Here is a 12,693-nt window from a genome sequence, read left to right as displayed (position 1 = left end):
TTTTATATCTCTAGATTCTCAAATATTTTCCTATTGATCATAAATATTCCTATTTATTACTAAATATTATTAGTTGTGCTCTAAATTACACTTTACTGCTGTTTTCTAAAAGACTATTCATATTCAAAAAGATGACTCTCTTGAACTAAGTTTGTACATCGTCATCATCCTGAATGTCTGTCGCTGTTGATAATTTTCTAGTTGAATTCTTCACGTTTCTTTCCTTTATTCAACTGAATCAATTTGCACCTCAAGAACAGTGAGCAGTAAATTATGGAAATGATAGCAGGTTTCCATGTTGGGTTCATAATTTTAATGAGGGTTATGATTTAGGCCTCACTAAAAGTAAGTAAATAAATGTCATTTTAATGAGCTTTTACTGCCATACTTTGGAGGCCTGTGGTCAGGATATGATTAAGAGAAGTATTGACAAAGCACGTTAGTGGACCAAATCCTCCTTGTTATCCATTTTTATGAGTCAGTTTAAGGGAACTCAGCCATCCTTGTCTGCCTGCGTACAATAAGGCTGCTATCATCGAGAATATTTACTGGTTTGGTTCTTTAATGAAAATACTGGCCATAGGCAGTTCTAGAATATACTTCAGCAACCATTCTAAGATGGGTCTTGCCAGCACACAAAACATTCATTCTGTTGTTACCTATTTAACTTCCTTCGGCAGTCACCCGCACACTGAGAGGCACTGGGGTCTCCTAGACTGGTTGAATCTCAGCTTCTGTAGCATGAGCTCTTCTGAAACCTCTCATCCATCGCCTCCTGCCATGTCCCAGCGATCAAAATGTACTACACTGTATTTTGCTTCCTGCGTGGATCTATGAGGAAAGGGAAAATGAAAGAGGCTGTTATCCAAACTCTTGGGAGTTTATATTTTAAAAAAGAATAAGAGGAAGGAAAAACAATCAGCCAAATCCTGCTAGGTTAAAGCAGGAAGAACACAGTTCCACAAGGAGAGAAAACCTAGAACCAAGGAGCTTAGGGCAGGGTTGGCATTCAGAGCCTCCTACATGAAGAGCATCCACAGAGAAGGGAGTACTTCCAAAAGAGGGCCAATAACAAGCCCGAAGTTAGACAATATACTCACAAGCAGAGGAAAACAGTTTCCACTCTGAATTCTGTATCTCCAAAGTCAGCCTCCCTTGCCCTCTTACTCTCTTTTAGCTAGAATGTCAGGGTAAAGAGGGGAGACCCGTGTAATGGGTTAAGAAGTAAGATATGCTCCATTTAAAGGTTACATGGCATTTGCTCTGAGGGTAAACGATATGATAAAGGCAACCACACATCAGGAAAACCAGTTCCCACACCTCAAGAACAGATTGACTGGCGAGGTCCAGGTCTCCCTACATACCCTGTTCTGGCTACCTCCTGTCTCTTTGGTATTGGTCAGAATTTCTGGGATCTGAGGATAAGAAAGAGTAGTACAGGGGTTTCCTATGAGCACCGAGTGTACAATTTAATTTTTCCCTTTTTAAAACTACTTAAAAATAAAGAAATCAGACTCTCACCTGTGCTCTACACACCTGTTGACTCCTGACACTGACTTGAAGAAGAGAAAGGGATTGAAAACTACAAGGGACGCCTCCCTTTCTTCCTCCATTTCTGCCTGGCCTCCCCTCGGAGTGCTGTGCTTCTGTGCCTGGAAGCAGTACTGACCCTGGAACCACCGTGAGCAGCTGAAAAGACATTGCCACTGGACATGTGGTTGGGGGCACTTGAAAGATCTGGCTCAAGAAATCCTGGCTCAGCAGGAGAGGATGCCGGAATGACCCTCTGCCAACCACTGGTACCTGATACCCAAGAACCACCTGAGATATGATATGGAACTCTGTGGGTATCCAGGAGAGGCTCGCATACTGGAATCTCACCCACTCTGTGATGTCATAATCTTTCTGTCTGCTGGAGCAAAGTAACTGATCTTGAGGCTCAACATGCATGAATCTGCCTGAGTCTCCTTCCTCAGTAGGGTGCAGCCTATCACACTCAGCAGAATATCAGGCCCTGTGTTAGGTTCCTGGTCTAACTCAAATCTCCTACACTTTCCCTTGCATCTGCTATACCTCATAGTATTCATCGCCTTCTTGGGGTCATCTTGCAACCTAGACAGAAATTCATCCACTGTCTAGCTTAGCTCATTCTCTGTGGTACATTTCAAGCCATATTTTGTCTGCCCTTCAGGTTTAATGACAATATCCCCCAAGACCTGAGGGTCTCCTCAGTCTAGAATGACTTTGTCTAGCTGATCCCATCACTACTAGCTACATGTAAAACTTCAATTCAACAACTTCAACCCCATCACAGGAAAAGGGTTCATCCTCAGGAACCCCAGACATGATCAAAAGTCAGGCCACATCCTCTTCCACTGGCAGCAACACCCACTAGCCTCAAGTATATTACCTTGTCTATTAGTCTTTGGCTTGACCCAAGGCAACTCTAGTGAAGCCCTCTGAACTAATCTTACTAACTGCTAGCTATTATGGCCTAGACCATAGTTTTCTCTCTCAGCAGAACCAAACAACAGTGCAAAACTAAATAATCCAGAATCAAGGCCAGTGTATTGACATGTCCAGTCAGCAGCAGAGCATTTTATTAATTTAGGAGATGTGCAGACTGTATGGCTAGAGTTAGGTAGGCAGGGCTTGACTCTGTTGAGTAGGAAGATTTCTGCTCAAAGGTTATTAGTCCTTGCTTTGCTCCACTGGATCCTTAATACTGCATGGGGCTTAGAATGTGTAGCTATCCAATCGATACTTATCAAATTAATGGAAGAATCTTTGAACAGTTTCCTAAATCTTGTGTTTATTATTATAGACTACATTGATGATGCACAAAGAAATAACTCAGCAAAAACTGGTAATTCTTGTGACTCTTAGATCTTCTAAGAACCATCTTCAATAAATATCCTAAGCATATTATCACCTGGAGAATCAATCTGGCTGTCTTGAACCAAGTTTAATCCTTTGGTTTGTCAGTCCTCCTTCCAAACTCTGTTTCTCCCCCAGCTCCGCCTCTTCCAGCATCTTCTACATTATCCCATGTACTCTCCAGGAGGGACTCAACTCTGTATCTCGCTACTTTTTCCAAAAGGAAACTCTAAACTAAGAAGAATCCTTTGAAAACAAGAAAACAAGAATACACTTCAAATAGATTCAAATTTCCCTAAAACTTGCTAAAGAACTAAATCATGCACAAAGGGAATTGGATGGCTATTAACCATCTTGAGAGGATATTCTGTAAGCTTACAGCACCAGAAAATACTTTAGAAGGGGAGAAGCTAACGGGTTTACTGCTAAATCCCGAATGTCAACAAATTAATACAAAGTAAAGTTTTCAAAGAAGCCACAGGAGTGTGGACCATTTATAAGTTATAAGTCAGCATCTCCTGCATCCACAGAATCATGGGTTACTCTAGTGGACCAGCGGTTGCTCTAGTGATTATAAAACAGAGAGAAGAGAGTCCAGGGCAAGCTGGCCAGCTGCATTTGTCACACTGTCAATCCATGTGTTGGGCTAAGAGGACCTGCCTTAAAAGAATAAGGCTCGAGAACAACTGAGGAAGATTCTTGACATCAGCCTCAAGCCTTCACATCATAGAATTATAGACATATGCACGTCCACATACACGTGAGTACACATAGACACATGCGCATACACACCACACAGAGACATACCAGGGAAAAGACCTAGAAAAAAGAAGCCGCTGACTAAACCATAGCTGTAGTATACTTATATGTGACATGCATACAGAAATATATTATATATTATATTTATTTATTTAAAGTTCATATGATGAAAAAAAGATTAATTTCTAAGTGAAGCAAAACAAACTTTAAAATCGAGTTTGCTAAAATTTCTCATCAAACCAAGGAAAGCAATGATAAAATATTTTAAAATCTAGAAATCAGTTTAATATCAGTAATAAAATGTAATATTAAGATAAAGACACCATTTTATTGGAAAAAATGATCAAAATAAAAAAAATGCAACACCCAGGGCTGGCAGACAGAGAGTGGGTGCTTGGCTTCATAGCAGCCATGATTGTGATTGACATATCTCTTTAGGAAAGCAGTTTAGCAGCATAAATTAAGTATCAGGGAAACGTAGTGATTTTTTGATCCGGTAATTTCACTGTGGGTTCTCTTCTAAGGGAGTCATCTAAAATATGGAAAGGAATAACTATTTAGCAAGCTGTTCATCATAGATTTATAACTTAACAGTTTTTAAAAACCTATCTAGAAATCCAATGAGGGTATGGTTAGGTAACCACAATGCATCATTTGAGAGGTTTTTATGTGGTCATTAAAATTATAGTTGGAAAGAAGCAAAGCAGAAAAAATGTTCCTCTCTAAAAAATATTAAAAATGATACATACGCTAAAAGAGTAACTACCAAGTGTTGCCATGTAGATGGTGAAGATGTTTTAAATCGCCCAAACATTCTGAGAAAAATTGTTCAGCACGACAGTTACCATTGTAAAAGCCCAAATGATCAGCTCATTACTAAGAGTACACATGGATGAGAACCTTACTCCCAGGACCCCATGTCACTCCAGGGTTGTTCTAAAGCACAACTCGCCCCATCTAGTGAGGCTGAAACTCTGCACTCCAAACCTATACAAGCCACTTTCTCACTCTGAGAGCAGACTATTGTGAAGCAAGTCCTGGGCTACTCTGTTCTCTGTTGAACTCAAATCTCTGTCTGGCCTCACTCAGCCAGGAGGCATAGAGAAGGTCAACCTAAAATAGAAAGAATGCTGCAGGCTCTCTCCATGTGAGTGCCCATAACGCATCGTTACAAAGGGGAGGCAGTGAATGTCTGCTCCGACATCACCATGTGTTTTCAGAAAGTGACTAAGACAAGCCACCCAGATTGTCAGGTAGCCACAGCATTGCACAAAGACTAAGGCAGGCTGGCAGCCTAGGCAAAGCTCACCCTTATTCTGAGTGGTACATTCATGGTGACATTCTGCCGACAAATGGTCCTCTTGAAAATGAGCTAGAATAAATGACTTTCCTGAACTTAATAACACATTTGCCTTGAGCCTGACCTTAGGCACAGCATTTATTAACCCTTTGAATACCCTCAACAATCTCACAAGGTGTGTGCTCTCACAGCCAGTGATCAAACAAGGGAAATAAGTACAAAGCAAGCCTCACTGACTTGGCTGGTAAAGGAAGAGGTCAGGAATAGGATTCAGAGTTGGGCCCAACTTCTGGAGTTAATGTTTTATGCATTTGGCTTTTGTTTGTTTGCTTTTGTGAGGCAGAGGATTAAGTGCAGAGGCCTGCTTTACCCAAGCCCTCTACCACATCCCCAGTCTTTGGTGTCTGTAAACTTAGACCATGATCCTCCTGCCTCAAGTTCCCAAGTGCTAAGATTATAGACATGAGCCACCACACCTGACCACAGGTAAGTATAAAACGTAACCACTGTTTTATAAATGCTGCTATTGGCCTTGAGTCCTACTAGCTGATTTGACCTTATACAACCCCTTTTAGACTAGCTAGTGAAGAAAACCATGATTTACTTGCTTCCTTCGTCGGAAAAGGTATCTCAGTGTGCTGGATTGATTAGTGCCTCCCTCCAAATTTGTATAATGAAGCCCCAATTCCAAGTAGATGAGAACATGACCTTGTTTCCAGGATGGATTCTTAGAGAGCTAATCAAATTCAAGTTAACTCACCAGGGTAAGCCATAGTCCAAGGTGACTGTTGTCCTTACAAATGGGGTGGGAGGGACTTTAGAGAAAGACTAATGAGACACATAGTAAGGTGAGTGGTCACAGCGAAACTGCACAAAGAAAATTTCAAGTGGATCTTCTGCAAGCCAGAGAACCACAGGAAATGCTAGGAAGTCACCAGAAGGTAGGTAGAGGCAGAGAACAAGAAGGAACCTCTTCAATGACACCACAGTATTGGGTTTCTAGATTGAGCTTAAGGAAATTGTAGCAAACTAAAAGTGTCGACTCCTCTTCCTGTCCTCATAGTCCATCTACATAATGAAAATATTGTTCAAGCAAACAGCTGAAGCAGATGGACACAGGGATTAGGTATAAAAGAAAGGTCTATACTGGGAGGGTTGGTTGATAGTATTTGAAAACTACATTTCCTAAGGTTTTGAGATTCCACATGTGATGCTGAGAAGTTTCTGTGTGGACCAAGTACAGAGAACAAAGTTCTTATAACACCCCCCATGCCCCAACGTTTAACAACAACCAATCTACTTTCCTCTATTAAACCAACTGTGTTCAAACAAAGATTCTGTTTAAGAATGTGTGTGTGTGTGTGTGTGTGTGTGTGTGTGTGTGTGTGTGTGTGTGTGTGTGTGGTGTAAAATACTGATTTAAAAGCAGAATTTAAAGCCATGCATAGTGATGCTCATGTACAGTACAAGTGCTTAGGAGGTTAAAGCAGTAGAATCAGGACTTCAGGACCAGCTTCAGCTATACCACAAGTTCAAGGTCAACCTAAGCAGTATGAGACACTGTTTCAAAAAATAAACTCTGTGTGTGTGTGTGTGTGTGTGTGTGTGTGTGTATGCTTGTGTGCGTAAGTGTATGAGAGATTGTGTGAGTATATGTGTCTGTGTATATGACTATGTGTGAGAATGTGTATGTATGTGATTGTGTGTAACAGTGTGTGTGTGTATGTGTGTGTGTGTGTTTGTGTGTGTAAGCCAAACCCAGCAACAGAGCAAAGAAACTGTGAATGGAAACCCAGCAGGGATATTACCCCTTAGAGTGAAGTCCTAGATGACCAGTAATATTCTGTTCTTGGCTCTGTTTTCCATCCCATGTATCAAGAATTGTCTCACTGAAGCAAGAGACATGTTTTCTGAGGTTTACTTAATAATTGCAAATTGACCTTCAAGAAAAAGAAGAAGCCTGGCCTGGGGGCCTAGGCCCATTATCTGCTGTCTAGGAGGTGGAGCAGAGGGTTGCAACCTCAAGGCCTACCTGGGCATCTTCCTAAAACACTGTCTCAAAATACAAAGTAACCAAAAAGGTGGGGATACAGTCCCTGGTAGAGACCTTACTTAACATGGAAATACGAAGCCAGGGTTTAATCTTAAGACTCACACAAAGTGAGGATGAAGGAAAGACATTTCATTCTGCCAAAATGGTCATGAAATGCCAAGAGTTGAAGAGGCAATGAATACTATCAGAGAAAAATGCTTGTACCGCATATGTACCACAAAGGTACATATGGCAGCACAGACTAATATTCGCATCACTAGAGATGCCGGTGGTATAATGGATTGTTAGTTCAAGGCTACCCTGGAAGACTATTTTAAAACAAAACAACATTCACTAGGCCTGATAGAAAAGTATGAAAAGAGAAGAAATGAAAGGAAAAAACTATGAAGTCAAGCTGGAGAGGTGGATCAGTAGTTAAGAGCACTGGTTGTTCTTATGGAAGATATGAGTTTAGTTCCCAGAACCCACATGGCAACCCACCATGCTCTGTAACTCAAGCACCAGGGGATCCAATGCCCTCTTCTGGTCTCTGTGGGCATTGTGTGCACTCAGTATACTTAGATGCAGTCAAAACATTCATACACAAAAAATAAAATAAACAAAAATCTTTGAAAAAAAGTCTATAAACTCATGAGCCTGATTTTCAACAAAAGTTTCAATATTTCAATGTCAAAGCAACAGTACAAGGTTCTCGTGAAGCTTCAAAGAGTATTATAACAGTGCTGTTTTCCAAGATGACCACCATCGATACTTTTGGATTCCCTTTACAGTGGAAGATAGTGCCTTTTGAACATCCTAAAGGAGCTGAAAGGTGATAAATCATTTTGGACAATGTGCAGGTTAGTTTTATGTCGACTTGACACAAGCCAGAATCATCAGAGCAGAGGGAGCCTCGATTGAGATAATGAATCCACAAGGCTGGCCCAGCCAATTGTGGATGGTAATATCTCTAGGCTGATGGTTCTGGGTTCTATAAGAAAGCAGACTGAGCAAGCAAGCAGGAGGAAGCCAGAAAGCAGCATCCCTCCAGTGCCTCTGCATCAGCTCCCGCCTCCAGGTTCCTACCTTCACTTTTTTTTAAAATAATAAACGGTTATATTGAACTTCGAGGGAAATTAATGTCACCCCTCTCCACGTTGCTTTTGGTCATGATGTCTCATCATAGCAATAGTAACCCTAACTAAGATAGGCAAGTTATTTATCTCTTCTTCCTCTACCTTGCTAGGGTTTTGTGGAAGTTAAATGGATTACTTACAAATAATGTTTAGTACAAGGCTTGGCACCTGGCAGGCATCCAATAGGGCTACGTGAGTATTATTTGTAGTTTAGTTAGCGTCTTTTTATGATTCTTGGAGGGTACATAATGTTCCCAGACTGTTGAAAGATTTTGAGACTAGGTCTTCAGTCAAAGGAATGATACACTCATACCAACACTTTATAGCAAGAGACTAGAGAGCAAAACATATGCAAGGATTTGAAGTCTGTCAGCTGGAAATATTTTGGATAATAGTTTGGATTGTGATAAAGGCCAATAACCCAGGTTAGCAAAACAAAACGAAAAAAAAACGAAAAAAAAACCACCCAAAACTATCATTTTAATACAACTACTTTGAAAGAAAGGGGAAAGAAACTAGTTCTAGCTCCTCGCAATAAAAGTTCTGTGGCATTGTGTGGTTTCCATGACACCCAAGTGTTTGCAGAGTCACTCCTGGTTCATTCTCAGGGATGCTGACAAACGCGGAGCTGCACCGTGCATAGTAAAACAATACGAACAAGCACCTGTGCCCTCCCTCACGCTTCCTGACTCCACTCTTATCTCCCCCACGTGTTGTCTCCCTCTACATTCCTAAGAAGCACAGGGGGGTTTTCTTAGAAGGTTCGTGACTGTGCTATCACGCCACTGCCATTACGCTTTCAAAATGAGGAGTCTAAATTGAGATCGTGACACCAAATATGGCTTGGGTTTCTTCTCACTGCTCTTCAGCTTGTGACTCCTGGTGTAAGTTGCACCTCTTCCATTTTAACTCCTGCTAGAAGTATTTATGGAGCACTGGTGTGCATGGCCTTGGCCTCAGAAACATAGTTCAGCTTATCAAGTTTCTATGTTGCATATGTCACTGGACAGAAAGGATTTTCAATTCAATAGAAACATAGTTTGGGAAGCTAGCATGGGAAAGGCAGGGTGTGATGAGGTATAAATTCAATTTTCTGTTGGCAATGGTGTGACGCTTATCTATCCACTTAATAACTGTTATTGAGTGGTCTTTCCCAAGAAGATCCTGAGACAAAAATTAAAGAGCCTTGTTAAATTAAGGGAAATGTAAAATGCTATACAGAAAAAAAAATGGATGCAAAAATAAAAGTACTAAAGAATAAAATATAAAACTTGTGATGTAGAGGGGGGATTGATATACAACTAATCCTATATGTATGACATAAATAGCCATAAGAGTACATGTCAAAATGTTTGCTGTGAAATTTTACTCTAAATACTGCGAATTGCCTAACTTTTTTTTGCCAGTAGGCAAAGGCTATTTTTATAAGACAATACAGAAAGTAATTTGAGAAAAAAGAAAATTCTGACTTTGAGGAATTTAGGGAGGCTTACTAGGAGGAAGGTGTTTGAGTGTGTTCCTAAAAATGGCTGGAGGTGTTAACAATGGGAGTGGCCAGAACATGCCACGCCCACAGGTGAAATCTGTGTACTAGGCTGTAAGCCAAGACATTCATGAATATCAAATGCAAGCCTCAAAACAACAACAAAAGAAAATCACCAAGCTACGGTCTTACTCCAGAACTCCAGAGTCTGATATTTAAGGAATTCACACATTAAGTGATTGAAGTTTCAACCTATATATGGCAGCTCCAGGACCTTATCAGAAACCTGTGCATTAAAGACCTCATTTTGGAAATGGATGGAAGAAACTCGGGGAGTGGAGAAACTGTGTGTGTGTGTGTGTGTGTGTGTGTGTATGTGTCTTAGGGAGTGGAGAAACTGTGTGTGTGTGTGTGTGTGTGTGTGTGTCTTAGGGAGTGGAGAAACTCTGTGTGTGTGTGTGTGTGTGTTGTGTGTGTGTGTGTCTTAGGGAGTGGAGAAACTGTGTGTGTGTGTGTGTGTGTGTGTGTGTGTGTCTTAGGGAGTGGAGAAACTGTGTGTGTGTGTGTGTGTGTGTGTGTGTGTGTCTTAGGGAGTGGAGAAACTCTGTGTGTGTGTGTGTGTGTGTCTTAGGGAGTGGAGAAACTGTGTGTGTGTGTGTGTGTGTGTGTGTGTGTGTCTTAGGGAGTGGAGAAACTCTGTGTGTGTGTGTGTGTGTGTGTTGTGTGTGTGTGTGTGTCTTAGGGAGTGGAGAAACTGTGTGTGTGTGTGTGTGTGTGTGTGTGTGTCTTAGGGAGTGGAGAAACTCTGTGTGTGTGTGTGTGTGTGTGTGTGTGTTGTGTGTGTGTGTGTCTTAGGGAGTGGAGAAACTGTGTGTGTGGGGCGGGTAGGGTGTCTTAGTTACCATGCAGGGAACTTTCCTGCTATGGTATAGAGTTACTCCTGAAAAGGTTATAAATAGTTTTTAATATTTTACATGAGTATTTAAACTTTTTTGAAAGTTCATGCTGAAAGAGAAAAAACTTCATTGCTCTTTTTTTTCCCTCATTACCAATTGTTTGAAGGGAGTTTTTTTTTTTTTTAAAGGGCACTTGGTTAACAACTGATGGGCAGCAGGGGCTAGATCTGGTCTATGGTCATCTGAATAAAAGTGACACACTGGCTTCTCTATGTACGGTGCTCCCCATGAGACTCCGATTCTGGTTGTGGTGTTGAGAGAACAAATGAAGATTGTTCACACACAAGCCACTTTCTGAGGTATGAGATGAGCAGAAAGCTTACCACTCTGTTTTTCCACATGAGGTGTTCTATTCCACCGAAGACCAAGATCATAATAACTTTTTAGATAAAGAATCAAATGGAAGGGTTTCTGCACGATACTGAGCATGACTGGTGTCCAGCAGTCACTCATGCAGCATCTTCCTGTACGGTCAGATTCATTCTCTCTCTCTCTCCCTCTCTCTCTCTCTCTCTCTCTCTCTCTCTCAGCATATGATGTTTTCCTTTATCCAGCAAAGACAAAAATCTGTGCAAATATCACGAAGAATATTTTTTAAACTTTTCCAAAAACTGTATCCATATTTGACTGTAGAATATGGAAAAATGCTTATAATAACTGATAATATCAAAGAGGAAGCCCAAGACTCCATTCATTGGCGCCTCCCTATTGAGTCATCAAGGTTAAAGTTCCCTACTTTAGTGCACCTGACTTGTTGATGCAGCATCTGATGGAAAACATGAAATAATTTTCAGTGAGAAATTATTCCATAATTTTTCAATCTAAACACCAAAAAGATCTTGCTACTAATTCTAAGAGTCTTCAATTGGATACTATAATTTTTTAGTTGTTTATAATTTTTTTATTATTGCTTTTATTTTTTCTTACAACCCAGTTGTTGCCCCCCTCCTGGTCCATTCTCCTGACGTTCCTCATCACATTCTTCCTCTCCAGTCTCCAAGAGGATACCTCACCACCACCACTAGGCCTCCCCACTACCTGGGGCCGCAAGTCTCTTGAAGGTTAAGTACATCTCCCACTGAGCCCAGACCAGGCAGTCCTCTGCGATATATGTGTCAGGAGCCTTGGGCCAGCTGGTGTATACTGCCTGGTTGGTGGCTCAGTCTCTGAGAGATCTCAGGGGTCCAGGTTAGTTGAGACTGCTGGTCCTCCTGTGAGGTCGGCCTCCTCCTCCTCAGCCTCACCCAACTTTTCCCTAATTCAACCACAGGGGTCCCTGACTTAAGTCCAATGATTGGGTATAAGAATCTGCATCTGTTTCAGTTAGCTGCTTGTTGGGCCTCTTGGAGGGCAGCCATGCTAGGCCACTGTCTGTAAGCACACCATAGCATCAGTAATAGTGTCAGGCCTTGGATCCTCCCCTTGAGGTGGATCACAAGTTAGGCCAGTCCTTGGGCCACCTTTCCTTCAGTCTCTTCTCCATTTTTGTCCCTACAGTTCTTTTAGACCGGAACAATTCTGGATCAGAGTTTTTGACTGTGGGATAGCAACCACATCCCTTTACTTGATGCCTGTCTTTCTCCTGGAGGTGGACTTTATGAGTTCACTCTCCCTACTGTTGGGCACTTCATCTAAGGACCCTTTGAGTCCTGAGAGTCTCTCATGTCTCGAGAATCTGATACTTTCTAGAGGATCCCCTTACTTCCCACCCCCTGGGGTTGCACACTTCCACTCATGCTGCTGGCTCTCAGGGTTTCTCTCCTGTCTCCTGCCTCCATACCTGATCATGTCCCCCTTTTCCTTCTCCCTCCCCTCTCCCACCCAGGTCCCTCCCTCCCTTTGCCTCCTGAGGTCGCTTTCCTCTCCCTTCCAAGTGGGATTGGAGCATACTCACTTGGGCCCTTCTGTCTGTTAACCTTCTCGAGTTCTGTGGACAGTGGATACTATAATTTTCAATAAACAGAAAATTGAAGATAAGCCACCTGTGTGCATAATCTCACGCAATATGATGTTGATATAATGCTGGTCTTAGTTTTACTAAATTGAACATGTTTTCTTTTTAGAACTCAATGGTAATTTATTTATTTGTTTTTCATGAATGCTTTATTCCTTAAGTGATTTCCAGATGCTAACCTTCAAAACTCTTAACA

The 12,693-nt window shown here is 41.5% G+C and overlaps 1 long non-coding RNA gene across 1 annotated transcript in view; it reads right to left on the bottom strand.

Annotated features, from left to right (window-relative positions):
- The window catches only part of LOC134485829 (uncharacterized), a 167,753-nt gene that overhangs the window by 73,965 nt on the left and 81,095 nt on the right, over positions 1-12,693 (bottom strand). The window contains exon 5 of the long non-coding RNA XR_015673835.1: positions 638-831. This is a non-coding gene — a long non-coding RNA (uncharacterized LOC134485829). The remainder of the gene's footprint in view (positions 1-637; positions 832-12,693) is intronic.

Source organism: Rattus norvegicus, chromosome 2 (assembly GCF_021556685.1).
Source record: "Rattus norvegicus strain SHRSP/BbbUtx chromosome 2, alternate assembly SHRSP_T2T, whole genome shotgun sequence".
NCBI lineage: Eukaryota > Metazoa > Chordata > Mammalia > Rodentia > Muridae > Rattus > Rattus norvegicus.
This window is presented reverse-complemented; position numbering and strand designations above follow the sequence as displayed.